This window comes from Schistocerca serialis, unplaced genomic scaffold, assembly GCF_023864345.2.
Source record: "Schistocerca serialis cubense isolate TAMUIC-IGC-003099 unplaced genomic scaffold, iqSchSeri2.2 HiC_scaffold_1257, whole genome shotgun sequence".
Lineage (NCBI taxonomy): Eukaryota > Metazoa > Arthropoda > Insecta > Orthoptera > Acrididae > Schistocerca > Schistocerca serialis.
In genome coordinates, this window is record NW_026047466.1 from 592,584 (window position 1) to 608,681 (window position 16,098).

The window sequence follows — 16,098 nt, forward strand, 5'->3', positions numbered from 1 at the left end:
TGGTAGAGCACTGGTCTCGTAAACCAGGGGTCGTGAGTTCGAACCTCACAGAAGGCATTCATTTCTTAAACCTTCCTGCAAGGAGCGGAGCTATCTCGAGCAGCATCTAACACATGGCAGTACACTGAATGAGAGGGATGTTCTACAACCCATGACAAGTATTCCATTGGCCTCAGAGTTTTTCTGAATGCATAGGCAGAACAGTGGTTTGTTTGCATTTTGTAGTATAATGTCATGCTTGGCGATGTCATTCGTTTATGAGCCTCGCTACAGTGTGCATGCACGTTATCCATGTGAAGAGGCATAAGCAGATGCTACCATTCTGCGAAATTCCTGCAGAAGGTATACGAATTAGTTTGATATACAGAGCACAAGTGAGCCGAAGTCGAGGCCTCCGTGGCGCAATCGGCTAGCGCGTTCGGCTGTTAACCGAAAGGTTGGTGGTTCGAGCCCACCCGGGGGCGAAATCGTTTTAACTGGCACCTACGTGAGGACATACGTCAACTTTGTTAGAGATACACAGCTAGTGTGACAATTTGGCTGTGTTTGAGTGATGCCACAGAGCCTTATACACATTCAGCCAAGTGACACTGTAGGTAAAAACATGGCCCTACACAGACGTTCTACTGTTTTCCTATTTATTCGTCATGTGTGACACTGCAGTAGAGCGACGCCCACTACAAAAGACGTATTATTTACATTCAATTTCAGGGTATTCGTCGCGAGTGCCATATGACAGGGCCTGTCTCTCGATGTCGATTTGTATTTGTTGTCTCTTAAGTGTCGGTCTGCAGTAGGCCGCTGTTGGCCGAGCGACGTGCAGTCGCCTTACATGAAGCCTCATGGGCACCGCCAGTGCCACTGTGGACAACAGCGCACTGTAGCCAGAGAGAGGAGCCGAAAGGCGCAATTCACAGTCGAGCCACGCTATCCCACAAGCTGTGCACTAGGTCAAGATTGTGCAGACGGCAAACCCTTGGTGGCCCGACGCTCGTCGTCGATCGTAAGGGCGAAACAGTCAAGAGATTTGGAAAACGGCAATGTGGACACCCCCAGCAGCAGCCGTGTGCCAAATCCGATATCTGGTCAAGGGTTGCAAGATTCAGTATGATGAAGTGAGAATTCGGAGACAGCTCACAAACACAAAGTTGCCGCCTTCTTAGCTCAGTGGTAGAGCACTGGTCTCGTAAACCAGGGGTCGTGAGTTCGAACCTCACAGAAGGCATTCATTTCTTAAACCTTCCTGCAAGGAGCGGAGCTATCTCGAGCAGCATCTAACACAAGGCAGTACACTGAATGAGAGGGATGTTCTACAACCCATGACAAGTATTCCATTGGCCTCAGAGTTTTTCTGAATGCATAGGCAGAACAGTGGTTTGTTTGCATTTTGTAGTATAATGTCATGCTTGGCGATGTCATTCGTTTATGAGCCTCGCTACAGTGTGCATGCACGTTATCCATGTGAAGAGGCATAAGCAGATGCTACCATTCTGCGAAATTCCTGCAGAAGGTATACGAATTAGTTTGATATACAGAGCACAAGTGAGCCGAAGTCGAGGCCTCCGTGGCGCAATCGGCTAGCGCGTTCGGCTGTTAACCGAAAGGTTGGTGGTTCGAGCCCACCCGGGGGCGAAATCGTTTTAACTGGCACCTACGTGAGGACATACGTCAACTTTGTTAGAGATACACAGCTAGTGTGACAATTTGGCTGTGTTTGAGTGATGCCACCGAGCCTTATACACATTCAGCCAAGTGACACTGTAGGTAAAAACATGGCCCTACACAGACGTTCTACTGTTTTCCTATTTATTCGTCATGTGTGACACTGCAGTAGAGCGACGCCCACTACAAAAGACGTATTATTTACATTCAATTTCAGGGTATTCGTCGCGAGTGCCATATGACAGGGCCTGTCTCTCGATGTCGATTTGTATTTGTTGTCTCTTAAGTGTCGGTCTGCAGTAGGCCGCTGTTGGCCGAGCGACGTGCAGTCGCCTTACATGAAGCCTCATGGGCACCGCCAGTGCCACTGTGGACAACAGCGCACTGTAGCCAGAGAGAGGAGCCGAAAGGCGCAATTCACAGTCGAGCCACGCTATCCCACAAGCTGTGCACTAGGTCAAGATTGTGCAGACGGCAAACCCTTGGTGGCCCGACGCTCGTCGTCGATCGTAAGGGCGAAACAGTCAAGAGATTTGGAAAACGGCAATGTGGACACCCCCAGCAGCAGCCGTGTGCCAAATCCGATATCTGGTCAAGGGTTGCAAGATTCAGTATGATGAAGTGAGAATTCGGAGACAGCTCACAAACACAAAGTTGCCGCCTTCTTAACTCAGTGGTAGAGCACTGGTCTCGTAAACCAGGGGTCGTGAGTTCGAACCTCACAGAAGGCATTCATTTCTTAAACCTTCCTGCAAGGAGCGGAGCTATCTCGAGCAGCATCTAACACAAGGCAGTACACTGAATGAGAGGGATGTTCTACAACCCATGACAAGTATTCCATTGGCCTCAGAGTTTTTCTGAATACATTGGCAGAACAGTGGTTTGTTTGCATTTTGTAGTATAATGTCATGCTTGGCGATGTCATTCGTTTATGAGCCTCGCTACAGTGTGCATGCACGTTATCCATGTGAAGAGGCGTAAGCAGATGCTACCATTCTGCGAGATTCCTGCAGAAGGTATACGAATTAGTTTTATATACAGAGCACAAGTGAGCCAAAGTCGAGGCCTCCGTGGCGCAATCGGCTAGCGCGTTCGGCTGTTAACCGAAAGGTTGGTGGTTCGAGCCCACCCGGGGGCGAAATCGTTTTAACTGGCACCTACGTGAGGACATACGTCAACTTTGTTAGAGATACACAGCTAGTGTGACAATTTGGCTGTGTTTGAGTGATGCCACAGAGCCTTATACACATTCAGCCAAGTGACACTGTAGGTAAAAACATGGCCCTACACAGACGTCCTACTGTTTTCCTATTTATTCGTCATGTGTGACACTGCAGTAGAGCGACGCCCACTACAAAAGACGTATTATTTACATTCAATTTCAGGGTATTCGTCGCGAGTGCCATATGACAGGGCCTGTCTCTCGATGTCGGTTTGTATTTGGTGTCTCGTAAGTGTCGGTCTGCAGTAGGCCGCTGTTGGCCGAGCGACGTGCAGTCGCCTTACATGAAGCCTCATGGGCACCGCCAGTGCCACTGTGGACAACAGCGCACTGTAGCCAGAGAGAGGAGCCGAAAGGCGCAATTCACAGTCGAGCCACGCTATCCCACAAGCTGTGCACTAGGTCAAGATTGTGCAGACGGCAAACCCTTGGTGGCCCGACGCTCGTCGTCGATCGTAAGGGCGAAACAGTCAAGAGATTTGGAAAACGGCAATGTGGACACCCCCAGCAGCAGCCGTGTGCCAAATCCGATATCTGGTCAAGGGTTGCAAGATTCAGTATGATGAAGTGAGAATTCGGAGACAGCTCACAAACACAAAGTTGCCGCCTTCTTAGCTCAGTGCAGTCTGCTCGCGGCTGGCGAGGTGAGCGGACGTGCGCTGTTTACGTCCTCGCTGTTCCGGCCAGCTCCGCGGCGAGTGGTGAGTCAACACGGTGGGACTAGCCGTTTCTCGAGGAATTTAGTCATGTACACGTGGTAACGATGGAGTCTCATTTCCGTACAAACACACTGAAATTTAGTTTCGACGACCATTATGCACGACCTAAGCCATACGAAATAGAGGCCTTTTTGCGCGATGTAGTGAAGTTACAATTTGGCGACGTTATCGGGATCCATTTGTCGATAGTTAGCCGAACAGTCTATGTGAAGATGTCGAACACAGAATGCTGTGCACGAGTAATAGCCTCTTCGGGAGGTCGATTTAAGTTCACCCATTGTGACGGTAACGTGGGGGATGTGACGGTTGAAATGGCGGGACTTGGCGTCAGGACCATTAGGATCTTTGAACTTCCGTTTGAGGTGCCTGCAGGGCAGATCAATCAGGTTCTTACTACATATGGCACGGTCTTAAGCAATACAGCGGAGAAGTGGACAACTTTCAATACCTTCCCTGTTCTCAATGGGGTGCGGCAGATCAAAATTGATCTTCGGCGTCACGTCCCTTCCTATATATACGTCAGTGGATGTAGAGCCATTGTCATGTATGACGGGCAACCCCGAACGTGCTCAGGTTGTGGTAAGGAAGGCCATGTTCGCTCGGACTGCATGCAGCGGAGGATAGCGCAGTTACCAGTGGGAGAATCCGAAAGACCTGCGACTATGCAGTCGTTGCCGGTAAGTTACTTTGCGGCAGTCAGAGGACCGGAACCGGACCACTTACTAGTAGAGGAGGCGGCTCCTCGCCCGTCACCACCTGAGACCAAAGATGCGCCCATAGTCACGAACCAGATAACGGCGACAAACTTATCCGCTGCCCAGTCAGAGCAACAGGTAACTCCCGATGACGAGGGCCATGCCGCAGTTGCTGCGGCTGAAAACGTCGTGCTCCAGGATCCGGAGGGCCCGCAGGAACCGGACCAGACCGTATCTTCCGATAGTGAGATGAGCCGACCACGGCACTCACCCTGCAGACGCAAAAAACAACGGATTGCGCCCCCGAACGCGGACCAGACGGCGAAGGAGGTGCGAGAAAAGGCTCAGCGGGTTGCCCGCACACTTGGAGGAACACCGGTAGCACAAGACGATGGCATCCACCAGGTCCTCATTCCGGCGGACATTCTTGCGACGGCCGAGCCACCTACCCCTCCCACCGAACGGATGGTAGTGCACGCGACACGGGAGGTGACCCCGCATGACTTACCCATGCAGACACTTGACGGCGACACCCCGGAGGTTGGCCTCCGGGCGACCGGCAACTGGGCCGATGATGTGGAAAACGTTCCGCCAGGAGGGGACTTGAATGACGATCCTATGGTTGGTGTGGGGACGGCGGTCATGCGCGGGGTCGGGGATGATACGGATGGGCTTCCCCCCCGCCCCAGCGACCAGTAATCTATAGTGTGTGTAGTCACAGAAGAGGCCTTCCTTCCTTCCTTCCGCGAATGACTTCAGCACAAGCTTACAGGATAGGGACTGTCAACATCAACAGTATCAGCAGCAATCTAAAGCTACAGACCTTCCGTGATATGTTATATGCGGCCGAACTCGACGTGGTCTTACTACAAGAGGTGAAGAACATAGACCTCGCCACGATTAGTGGATATATAGCCTTCACTCATCCCGGGACTGTGCAAGAACTTGGAACAGCCATCCTCACAAAGGAAGGGATACTAGCGACTGACGTAGAGTATCTCCCAACGGCGAGAGGCATGGCGCTCACCATTTACGATACTCGTATTGTCAACGTCTATGCCCCTTCAGGCACTGGTAATAGACAGCAACGGGCGGCATTTTTTAACGTTGCTATTGCACCATTGCTTGTAGGCCATTACGACCACATTATATTCGGTGGCGACTACAACTGCGTCCTATCTCCGAAAGACCAGACGCCACATTTTAACACTTGTCCGGATCTAGCGGCTATAATACGGGACTTTCATTTTATTGATACCTGGGAACACGTCAATGGCGATAGGCCAGGATTCACGCATATCACGACTCACTCCGCCAGCCGACTCGATCGTATTTACGTCACGCTGGATTTAAGTCGAAGACTTTTGCAGACGGAGATATGGCCGACCGTCTTCTCTGACCACGCGGCGTACATTTGTACACTCAACCTCCAACGCCAAGGGACGTACCGTGGAAGAGGATACTGGAAGTTGAATGTATCGCATTTGGACGAACAGGCATGCCATGAACTCTTCGCTGCGTCTTGGGCGGCTTGTGAGAGAAGGTTTTCTCAATATGCCTCGGCGTTGGAATGGTGGCTCAACTGTGCAAAACCGACGATCAGGAAGGCCTTTATGAGATACTCCCGTGACAGGAAGGACTGGTACACCAGGACGGTCGAGTTCTATTTCCAGGTCCTTCGAGACTTATACCGCCCGGACGCGTCGATTATAGACAATCACCAGGAAATACAACGGATAAAAGCCACGATTACGACTTTGACGCGTCAAAAGCTCGTCGGGTGCAAAGTCAGGGCGCGACTTCGTGACGGTGTCGCCGGCGAGCAACCTTCCATCTATCACGTACTTAAGGAGCGGACAGGTCGCCGCAGGAAACTGGTCACTGAACTACGGACGGAGGACGGATGTTTGTTGTTGCAGCAGCGTGAGATATCAGCTGAGATGAAGCACTATTATGCGACGCTGTACGCCGCTGGCCCTGTGGATCACGAGGCGATGGAGGCTTTACTGTCGGGTATAACCCGCAAGGTGAATCAGACGGAAGCACTTCAATTGTTGGCTGAACCTACAGAAGAGGAAGTAGAAGATGCACTGCTGACGGGCCCTGAGAACAAGTCACCTGGTCCAGACGGCCTACCGGTGGAGTTCTATCGCACATTTAAACGACTGTTGTTACCGAAACTGACGTGCATATGCCAGGAATTAATGGACCCCGACAAAGAAATCCCGCGACAATTCAGTGAGGGCTTGATCATACCGGTTCCTAAGTCGCCATTGGCGCAATCCGCAAAACACTACCGCCCGCTCACACTTCTAAACTGTGATTATAAGATCTTTGCAAGGATTATAGCTAGGAGACTCAAACCGGTGATGAACACGGTTACAGCCCCGCCACAAACGAGTGTCGGTATAGGCCGCAACATTCACGACACCTTGTGTGACTATCGCGACGTCATAGCGGTAGCTGCCGCCTGTCGCATTCCGTGCGCCTTGGTTGCTCTCGATTTTGACAAAGCATTCGACCGTGTGAACAATGAGTATTTATTGCAAACCATGCAGACAATGAACTTCCCCCACCGTTTCCTCACCATCATCGCACGACTACTGCGCCACTCCCAGTCCACGATTTTGCTCAACGGGCGATCAGTGGGGCCGATAACTATTGAAAGTTCGGTCAGACAGGGCTGCCCTATGTCGATGGCGCTGTTTGCTATCGCCATCGAGCCGCTATTAACAGCGCTGACCTCACACCTCCAGGGTGTCCTGATGTATGGTCACAAGTTTGTATGCCGCGCCTACGCGGATGATGTGGCCTTTCTTGTGCGAACCACGTCTGAGATACGGACGGCGATGGACATAGTAGAGCAGTATAGGAAGGCGGCGGGGGCTCAGTTGAATGTAATGAAGTCCGGTGTCCTGAACATCGGTCGCGGATTGAAGGCCCCTATTCCTGGACAGATCAAGGTGGTCACGGTCATGAAGTGCTTGGGAGTGAAATTTACTCGTGACATCCGACGCACGATTGCAATCAATTACAAAGATTTGCTAAATACAGTGCGCGCGAGCATACGTCAACATACCCTCAGGTCGCTGGACGAAATACAACGCGTGGCCTTGGTGAACATTTATCTCGTCTCTAAAGTTAACTATGTGGCACGCGTACTTCCGCTACCCCTCCTGATGGCAAGCAGATTGTTAGCTGCCTTCGGCCACTTTGTCAGCCGCGGCCACATTTTCAAAGTCAAGTATTCTACATTGACTCTACCGTCGGCGTCAGGTGGTCTCAACCTCACCGACGTCTATACGAAGACACGGGCCCTGTACGTCAGTTCTACATTTAGCAGATGGAAGAATTCGCCCAATAGTATCACCACTTTTCTATTGAACGAAATAAAGCCGGCTAATCTTGACGCGCCTGTGGATGTTCATCACATACCAGACGACCTTCATCATATCAAGCAATTTTCGCTTGACTATAGCTACATCCGCCTGGGAATGCCTGAGGAACAAATAGTCACAGTGCGAGCAGTGTACAAATATTTGCTCACGACGCACGCTCGAAACAGTATTGAAGTTAAGTACCCCGAGGCAGTCTGGCCACGTGTATGGAGAAGTGTTCATCATCCACATTTGCCAACGGGAGTGAGAGCATTGTGGTATTACGTGGTCAATAGAAAACTTCCCACGACTTCCCGCTTACATTCGATACATTTGGCTGATACTTCCCTTTGTGCACCCTGTAACGTGCAAGATACTGATGAACACACATTCGTATGCGGTACGGCGCATGAAATCTGGAAAGCGGTTAGAAACCTCTTGGCATTTCTACAACGCACGTCCCCTCAAGCCATCACCCTTAAGAGTCTACTTCTACCGGACGATGACCTCTACCCTACCACGAAACGAAATGCCGTAAACTGGCTGAAAGGACAAGCAATCTACTATATTATTACAAACTCAGAACGTAGCATTGGAGACTTTTCGACATATTTACAAACACAGCACGATGGACTTCGCAAACTTCCACATTATAAACAGGAATACGCAAATTTTCTAATCAAAGCGATCATGGATCCCCCACAGAACTGGCGGGTGTAAAGCCAAGAGTAGACAAGACAGGACAGTAAAGAGAAGAGACCACACGATGAAACAGGACGAACTCGCAACGGAGTGAACACATTGCAACCCGAGAAGCCGACCTTACAGTTTTCCGACGTAAGAGGGCCACTAAGGTACGGTTGCCAAAGGTAATTTGAGAAAAATCACGAACAACCACAATGCCGATGGAGGCGGCACATACAGAGGATTTCTTCTCGGAGATGGCATTCATGAGTCGAAGCCACTCATCCCTTTTGTTTTCATTTACTTTATGTTATACCATTTACACAAAAAAAAAAAAAAAAAAAAAAAAAAAAAAAAAAATTTAAAGCGTAGAAGCTAGCCGACGAAGGCAGAAAAGGTGAGCGATTGGATGGGCTATGTGGGGAGAAGGGAGGCCCAAAAAAAAAAAAAAAAAAAAAAAAAAAAAAATGGATAAAGCGTCGGACTTCAAAAAAAAAAAAAAAAAAAAAAAAAAAAAAAAAAAAAAAGTGGTAGAGCACTGGTCTCGTAAACCAGGGGTCGTGAGTTCGAACCTCACAGAAGGCATTCATTTCTTAAACCTTCCTGCAAGGAGCGGAGCTATCTCGAGCAGCATCTAACACATGGCAGTACACTGAATGAGAGGGATGTTCTACAACCCATGACAAGTATTCCATTGGCCTCAGAGTTTTTCTGAATGCATAGGCAGAACAGTGGTTTGTTTGCATTTTGTAGTATAATGTCATGCTTGGCGATGTCATTCGTTTATGAGCCTCGCTACAGTGTGCATGCACGTTATCCATGTGAAGAGGCATAAGCAGATGCTACCATTCTGCGAAATTCCTGCAGAAGGTATACGAATTAGTTTGATATACAGAGCACAAGTGAGCCGAAGTCGAGGCCTCCGTGGCGCAATCGGCTAGCGCGTTCGGCTGTTAACCGAAAGGTTGGTGGTTCGAGCCCACCCGGGGGGCGAAATCGTTTTAACTGGCACCTACGTGAGGACATACGTCAACTTTGTTAGAGATACACAGCTAGTGTGACAATTTGGCTGTGTTTGAGTGATGCCACAGAGCCTTATACACATTCAGCCAAGTGACACTGTAGGTAAAAACATGGCCCTACACAGACGTTCTACTGTTTTCCTATTTATTCGTCATGTGTGACACTGCAGTAGAGCGACGCCCACTACAAAAGACGTATTATTTACATTCAATTTCAGGGTATTCGTCGCGAGTGCCATATGACAGGGCCTGTCTCTCGATGTCGATTTGTATTTGTTGTCTCTTAAGTGTCGGTCTGCAGTAGGCCGCTGTTGGCCGAGCGACGTGCAGTCGCCTTACATGAAGCCTCATGGGCACCGCCAGTGCCACTGTGGACAACAGCGCACTGTAGCCAGAGAGAGGAGCCGAAAGGCGCAATTCACAGTCGAGCCACGCTATCCCACAAGCTGTGCACTAGGTCAAGATTGTGCAGACGGCAAACCCTTGGTGGCCCGACGCTCGTCGTCGATCGTAAGGGCGAAACAGTCAAGAGATTTGGAAAACGGCAATGTGGACACCCCCAGCAGCAGCCGTGTGCCAAATCCGATATCTGGTCAAGGGTTGCAAGATTCAGTATGATGAAGTGAGAATTCGGAGACAGCTCACAAACACAAAGTTGCCGCCTTCTTAGCTCAGTGGTAGAGCACTGGTCTCGTAAACCAGGGGTCGTGAGTTCGAACCTCACAGAAGGCATTCATTTCTTAAACCTTCCTGCAAGGAGCGGAGCTATCTCGAGCAGCATCTAACACAAGGCAGTACACTGAATGAGAGGGATGTTCTACAACCCATGACAAGTATTCCATTGGCCTCAGAGTTTTTCTGAATGCATAGGCAGAACAGTGGTTTGTTTGCATTTTGTAGTATAATGTCATGCTTGGCGATGTCATTCGTTTATGAGCCTCGCTACAGTGTGCATGCACGTTATCCATGTGAAGAGGCATAAGCAGATGCTACCATTCTGCGAAATTCCTGCAGAAGGTATACGAATTAGTTTGATATACAGAGCACAAGTGAGCCGAAGTCGAGGCCTCCGTGGCGCAATCGGCTAGCGCGTTCGGCTGTTAACCGAAAGGTTGGTGGTTCGAGCCCACCCGGGGGCGAAATCGTTTTAACTGGCACCTACGTGAGGACATACGTCAACTTTGTTAGAGATACACAGCTAGTGTGACAATTTGGCTGTGTTTGAGTGATGCCACAGAGCCTTATACACATTCAGCCAAGTGACACTGTAGGTAAAAACATGGCCCTACACAGACGTTCTACTGTTTTCCTATTTATTCGTCATGTGTGACACTGCAGTAGAGCGACGCCCACTACAAAAGACGTATTATTTACATTCAATTTCAGGGTATTCGTCGCGAGTGCCATATGACAGGGCCTGTCTCTCGATGTCGATTTGTATTTGTTGTCTCTTAAGTGTCGGTCTGCAGTAGGCCGCTGTTGGCCGAGCGACGTGCAGTCGCCTTACATGAAGCCTCATGGGCACCGCCAGTGCCACTGTGGACAACAGCGCACTGTAGCCAGAGAGAGGAGCCGAAAGGCGCAATTCACAGTCGAGCCACGCTATCCCACAAGCTGTGCACTAGGTCAAGATTGTGCAGACGGCAAACCCTTGGTGGCCCGACGCTCGTCGTCGATCGTAAGGGCGAAACAGTCAAGAGATTTGGAAAACGGCAATGTGGACACCCCCAGCAGCAGCCGTGTGCCAAATCCGATATCTGGTCAAGGGTTGCAAGATTCAGTATGATGAAGTGAGAATTCGGAGACAGCTCACAAACACAAAGTTGCCGCCTTCTTAGCTCAGTGGTAGAGCACTGGTCTCGTAAACCAGGGGTCGTGAGTTCGAACCTCACAGAAGGCATTCATTTCTTAAACCTTCCTGCAAGGAGCGGAGCTATCTCGAGCAGCATCTAACACAAGGCAGTACACTGAATGAGAGGGATGTTCTACAACCCATGACAAGTATTCCATTGGCCTCAGAGTTTTTCTGAATGCATAGGCAGAACAGTGGTTTGTTTGCATTTTGTAGTATAATGTCATGCTTGGCGATGTCATTCGTTTATGAGCCTCGCTACAGTGTGCATGCACGTTATCCATGTGAAGAGGCATAAGCAGATGCTACCATTCTGCGAAATTCCTGCAGAAGGTATACGAATTAGTTTGATATACAGAGCACAAGTGAGCCGAAGTCGAGGCCTCCGTGGCGCAATCGGCTAGCGCGTTCGGCTGTTGACCGAAAGGTTGGTGGTTCGAGCCCACCCGGGGGCGAAATCGTTTTAACTGGCACCTACGTGAGGACATACGTCAACTTTGTTAGAGATACACAGCTAGTGTGACAATTTGGCTGTGTTTGAGTGATGCCACAGAGCCTTATACACATTCAGCCAAGTGACACTGTAGGTAAAAACATGGCCCTACACAGACGTTCTACTGTTTTCCTATTTATTCGTCATGTGTGACACTGCAGTAGAGCGACGCCCACTACAAAAGACGTATTATTTACATTCAATTTCAGGGTATTCGTCGCGAGTGCCATATGACAGGGCCTGTCTCTCGATGTCGATTTGTATTTGTTGTCTCTTAAGTGTCGGTCTGCAGTAGGCCGCTGTTGGCCGAGCGACGTGCAGTCGCCTTACATGAAGCCTCATGGGCACCGCCAGTGCCACTGTGGACAACAGCGCACTGTAGCCAGAGAGAGGAGCCGAAAGGCGCAATTCACAGTCGAGCCACGCTATCCCACAAGCTGTGCACTAGGTCAAGATTGTGCAGACGGCAAACCCTTGGTGGCCCGACGCTCGTCGTCGATCGTAAGGGCGAAACAGTCAAGAGATTTGGAAAACGGCAATGTGGACACCCCCAGCAGCAGCCGTGTGCCAAATCCGATATCTGGTCAAGGGTTGCAAGATTCAGTATGATGAAGTGAGAACTCGGAGACAGCTCACAAACGCAAAGCTGCCGTCTTCTTAGCTCAGTGGTAGAGCACTGGTCTCGTAAACCAGGGGTCGTGAGTTCGAACCTCACAGAAGGCATTCATTTTTTTTACCTTCCTGCAAGGAGCGGAGCTATCTCGAGCAGCATCTAACACAAGGCAGTACACTGAATGAGAGGGATGTTCTACAACCCATGACAAGTATTCCATTGGCCTCAGAGTTTTTCTGAATGCATAGGCAGAACAGTGGTTTGTTTGCATTTTGTAGTATAATGTCATGCTTGGCGATGTCATTCGTTTATGAGCCTCGCTACAGTGTGCATGCACGTTATCCATGTGAAGAGGCATAAGCAGATGCTACCATTCTGCGAGATTCCTGCAGAAGGTATACGAATTAGTTTGATATACAGAGCACAAGTGAGCCAAAGTCGAGGCCTCCGTGGCGCAATCGGCTAGCGCGTTCGGCTGTTAACCGAAAGGTTGGTGGTTCGAGCCCACCCGGGGGCGAAATCGTTTTAACTGGCACCTACGTGAGGACATACGTCAACTTTGTTAGAGATACACAGCTAGTGTGACAATTTGGCTGTGTTTGAGTGATGCCACAGAGCCTTATACACATTCAGCCAAGTGACACTGTAGGTAAAAACATGGCCCTACACAGACGTTCTACTGTTTTCCTATTTATTCGTCATGTGTGACACTGCAGTAGAGCGACGCCCACTACAAAAGACGTATTATTTACATTCAATTTCAGGGTATTCGTCGCGAGTGCCATATGACAGGGCCTGTCTCTCGATGTCGATTTGTATTTGGTGTCTCGTAAGTGTCGGTCTGCAGTAGGCCGCTGTTGGCCGAGCGACGTGCAGTCGCCTTACATGAAGCCTCATGGGCACCGCCAGTGCCACTGTGGACAACAGCGCACTGTAGCCAGAGAGAGGAGCCGAAAGGCGCAATTCACAGTCGAGCCACGCTATCCCACAAGCTGTGCACTAGGTCAAGATTGTGCAGACGGCAAACCCTTGGTGGCCCGACGCTCGTCGTCGATCGTAAGGGCGAAACAGTCAAGAGATTTGGAAAACGGCAATGTGGACACCCCCAGCAGCAGCCGTGTGCCAAATCCGATATCTGGTCAAGGGTTGCAAGATTCAGTACGATGAAGTGAGAATTCGGAGACAGCTCACAAACACAAAGTTGCCGCCTTCTTAGCTCAGTGGTAGAGCACTGGTCTCGTAAACCAGGGGTCGTGAGTTCGAACCTCACAGAAGGCATTCATTTTTTTTACCTTCCTGCAAGGAGCGGAGCTATCTCGAGCAGCATCTAACACAAGGCAGTACACTGAATGAGAGGGATGTTCTACAACCCATGACAAGTATTCCATTGGCCTCAGAGTTTTTCTGAATGCATAGGCAGAACAGTGGTTTGTTTGCATTTTGTAGTATAATGTCATGCTTGGCGATGTCATTCGTTTATGAGCCTCGCTACAGTGTGCATGCACGTTATCCATGTGAAGAGGCATAAGCAGATGCTACCATTCTGCGAGATTCCTGCAGAAGGTATACGAATTAGTTTGATATACAGAGCACAAGTGAGCCAAAGTCGAGGCCTCCGTGGCGCAATCGGTTAGCGCGTTCGGCTGTTAACCGAAAGGTTGGTGGTTCGAGCCCACCCGGGGGCGAAATCGTTTTAACTGGCACCTACGTGAGGACATACGTCAACTTTGTTAGAGATACACAGCTAGTGTGACAATTTGGCTGTGTTTGAGTGATGCCACAGAGCCTTATACACATTCAGCCAAGTGACACTGTAGGTAAAAACATGGCCCTACACAGACGTTCTACTGTTTTCCTATTTATTCGTCATGTGTGACACTGCAGTAGAGCGACGCCCACTACAAAAGACGTATTATTTACATTCAATTTCAGGGTATTCGTCGCGAGTGCCATATGACAGGGCCTGTCTCTCGATGTCGATTTGTATTTGGTGTCTCGTAAGTGTCGGTCTGCAGTAGGCCGCTGTTGGCCGAGCGACGTGCAGTCGCCTTACATGAAGCCTCATGGGCACCGCCAGTGCCACTGTGGACAACAGCGCACTGTAGCCAGAGAGAGGAGCCGAAAGGCGCAATTCACAGTCGAGCCACGCTATCCCACAAGCTGTGCACTAGGTCAAGATTGTGCAGACGGCAAACCCTTGGTGGCCCGACGCTCGTCGTCGATCGTAAGGGCGAAACAGTCAAGAGATTTGGAAAACGGCAATGTGGACACCCCCAGCAGCAGCCGTGTGCCAAATCCGATATCTGGTCAAGGGTTGCAAGATTCAGTACGATGAAGTGAGAATTCGGAGACAGCTCACAAACACAAAGTTGCCGCCTTCTTAGCTCAGTGGTAGAGCACTGGTCTCGTAAACCAGGGGTCGTGAGTTCGAACCTCACAGAAGGCATTCATTTTTTTTACCTTCCTGCAAGGAGCGGAGCTATCTCGAGCAGCATCTAACACAAGGCAGTACACTGAATGAGAGGGATGTTCTACAACCCATGACAAGTATTCCATTGGCCTCAGAGTTTTTCTGAATGCATAGGCAGAACAGTGGTTTGTTTGCATTTTGTAGTATAATGTCATGCTTGGCGATGTCATTCGTTTATGAGCCTCGCTACAGTGTGCATGCACGTTATCCATGTGAAGAGGCATAAGCAGATGCTACCATTCTGCGAGATTCCTGCAGAAGGTATACGAATTAGTTTGATATACAGAGCACAAGTGAGCCAAAGTCGAGGCCTCCGTGGCGCAATCGGTTAGCGCGTTCGGCTGTTAACCGAAAGGTTGGTGGTTCGAGCCCACCCGGGGGCGAAATCGTTTTAACTGGCACCTACGTGAGGACATACGTCAACTTTGTTAGAGATACACAGCTAGTGTGACAATTTGGCTGTGTTTGAGTGATGCCACAGAGCCTTATACACATTCAGCCAAGTGACACTGTAGGTAAAAACATGGCCCTACACAGACGTTCTACTGTTTTCCTATTTATTCGTCATGTGTGACACTGCAGTAGAGCGACGCCCACTACAAAAGACGTATTATTTACATTCAATTTCAGGGTATTCGTCGCGAGTGCCATATGACAGGGCCTGTCTCTCGATGTCGATTTGTATTTGGTGTCTCGTAAGTGTCGGTCTGCAGTAGGCCGCTGTTGGCCGAGCGACGTGCAGTCGCCTTACATGAAGCCTCATGGGCACCGCCAGTGCCACTGTGGACAACAGCGCACTGTAGCCAGAGAGAGGAGCCGAAAGGCGCAATTCACAGTCGAGCCACGCTATCCCACAAGCTGTGCACTAGGTCAAGATTGTGCAGACGGCAAACCCTTGGTGGCCCGACGCTCGTCGTCGATCGTAAGGGCGAAACAGTCAAGAGATTTGGAAAACGGCAATGTGGACACCCCCAGCAGCAGCCGTGTGCCAAATCCGATATCTGGTCAAGGGTTGCAAGATTCAGTATGATGAAGTGAGAATTCGGAGACAGCTCACAAACACGAAGTTGCCGCCTTCTTAGCTCAGTGGTAGAGCAATGGTCTCGTAAACCAGGGGTCGTGAGTTCGAACCTCACAGAAGGCATTCGTTTTTTTTACCTTCCTGCAAGGAGCGGAGCTATCTCGAGCAGCATCTAACACAAGGCAGTACACTGAATGAGAGGGATGTTCTACAACCCATGACAAGTATTCCATTGGCCTCAGAGTTTTTCTGAATGCATAGGCAGAAC

At 49.8% G+C, this 16,098-nt stretch overlaps 17 non-coding genes across 17 annotated transcripts; all 17 read left to right on the forward strand.

The window, feature by feature from the left end:
* The first annotated feature begins 390 nt into the window (after positions 1-390).
* Trnan-guu (transfer RNA asparagine (anticodon GUU)) lies at positions 391-464 on the forward strand. Its single transcript has one exon. It is a non-coding gene; the product is annotated as a tRNA-Asn (tRNA).
* A 689-nt stretch (positions 465-1,153) lies between these two features.
* Trnat-cgu (transfer RNA threonine (anticodon CGU)) lies at positions 1,154-1,225 on the forward strand. Its single transcript has one exon. It is a non-coding gene; the product is annotated as a tRNA-Thr (tRNA).
* A 333-nt stretch (positions 1,226-1,558) lies between these two features.
* Trnan-guu (transfer RNA asparagine (anticodon GUU)) lies at positions 1,559-1,632 on the forward strand. The gene has a single exon. It is a non-coding gene; the product is annotated as a tRNA-Asn (tRNA).
* Positions 1,633-2,321: 689 nt separating this feature from the next.
* On the forward strand, positions 2,322-2,393 carry Trnat-cgu (transfer RNA threonine (anticodon CGU)). Its single transcript has one exon. It is a non-coding gene; the product is annotated as a tRNA-Thr (tRNA).
* Positions 2,394-2,726: 333 nt separating this feature from the next.
* Positions 2,727-2,800, forward strand: Trnan-guu (transfer RNA asparagine (anticodon GUU)). The gene has a single exon. It is a non-coding gene; the product is annotated as a tRNA-Asn (tRNA).
* Positions 2,801-9,277: 6,477 nt separating this feature from the next.
* On the forward strand, positions 9,278-9,352 carry Trnan-guu (transfer RNA asparagine (anticodon GUU)). The gene has a single exon. It is a non-coding gene; the product is annotated as a tRNA-Asn (tRNA).
* A 689-nt stretch (positions 9,353-10,041) lies between these two features.
* Trnat-cgu (transfer RNA threonine (anticodon CGU)) lies at positions 10,042-10,113 on the forward strand. The gene has a single exon. It is a non-coding gene; the product is annotated as a tRNA-Thr (tRNA).
* Positions 10,114-10,446: 333 nt separating this feature from the next.
* On the forward strand, positions 10,447-10,520 carry Trnan-guu (transfer RNA asparagine (anticodon GUU)). Its single transcript has one exon. It is a non-coding gene; the product is annotated as a tRNA-Asn (tRNA).
* Positions 10,521-11,209: 689 nt separating this feature from the next.
* Trnat-cgu (transfer RNA threonine (anticodon CGU)) lies at positions 11,210-11,281 on the forward strand. The gene has a single exon. It is a non-coding gene; the product is annotated as a tRNA-Thr (tRNA).
* Positions 11,282-11,614: 333 nt separating this feature from the next.
* Positions 11,615-11,688, forward strand: Trnan-guu (transfer RNA asparagine (anticodon GUU)). The gene has a single exon. It is a non-coding gene; the product is annotated as a tRNA-Asn (tRNA).
* Positions 11,689-12,377: 689 nt separating this feature from the next.
* On the forward strand, positions 12,378-12,449 carry Trnat-cgu (transfer RNA threonine (anticodon CGU)). The gene has a single exon. It is a non-coding gene; the product is annotated as a tRNA-Thr (tRNA).
* Positions 12,450-12,782: 333 nt separating this feature from the next.
* On the forward strand, positions 12,783-12,856 carry Trnan-guu (transfer RNA asparagine (anticodon GUU)). Its single transcript has one exon. It is a non-coding gene; the product is annotated as a tRNA-Asn (tRNA).
* A 689-nt stretch (positions 12,857-13,545) lies between these two features.
* On the forward strand, positions 13,546-13,617 carry Trnat-cgu (transfer RNA threonine (anticodon CGU)). Its single transcript has one exon. It is a non-coding gene; the product is annotated as a tRNA-Thr (tRNA).
* Positions 13,618-13,950: 333 nt separating this feature from the next.
* On the forward strand, positions 13,951-14,024 carry Trnan-guu (transfer RNA asparagine (anticodon GUU)). Its single transcript has one exon. It is a non-coding gene; the product is annotated as a tRNA-Asn (tRNA).
* A 689-nt stretch (positions 14,025-14,713) lies between these two features.
* Positions 14,714-14,785, forward strand: Trnat-cgu (transfer RNA threonine (anticodon CGU)). Its single transcript has one exon. It is a non-coding gene; the product is annotated as a tRNA-Thr (tRNA).
* Positions 14,786-15,118: 333 nt separating this feature from the next.
* Positions 15,119-15,192, forward strand: Trnan-guu (transfer RNA asparagine (anticodon GUU)). Its single transcript has one exon. It is a non-coding gene; the product is annotated as a tRNA-Asn (tRNA).
* Positions 15,193-15,881: 689 nt separating this feature from the next.
* Trnat-cgu (transfer RNA threonine (anticodon CGU)) lies at positions 15,882-15,953 on the forward strand. Its single transcript has one exon. It is a non-coding gene; the product is annotated as a tRNA-Thr (tRNA).
* Positions 15,954-16,098: the final 145 nt, after the last annotated feature.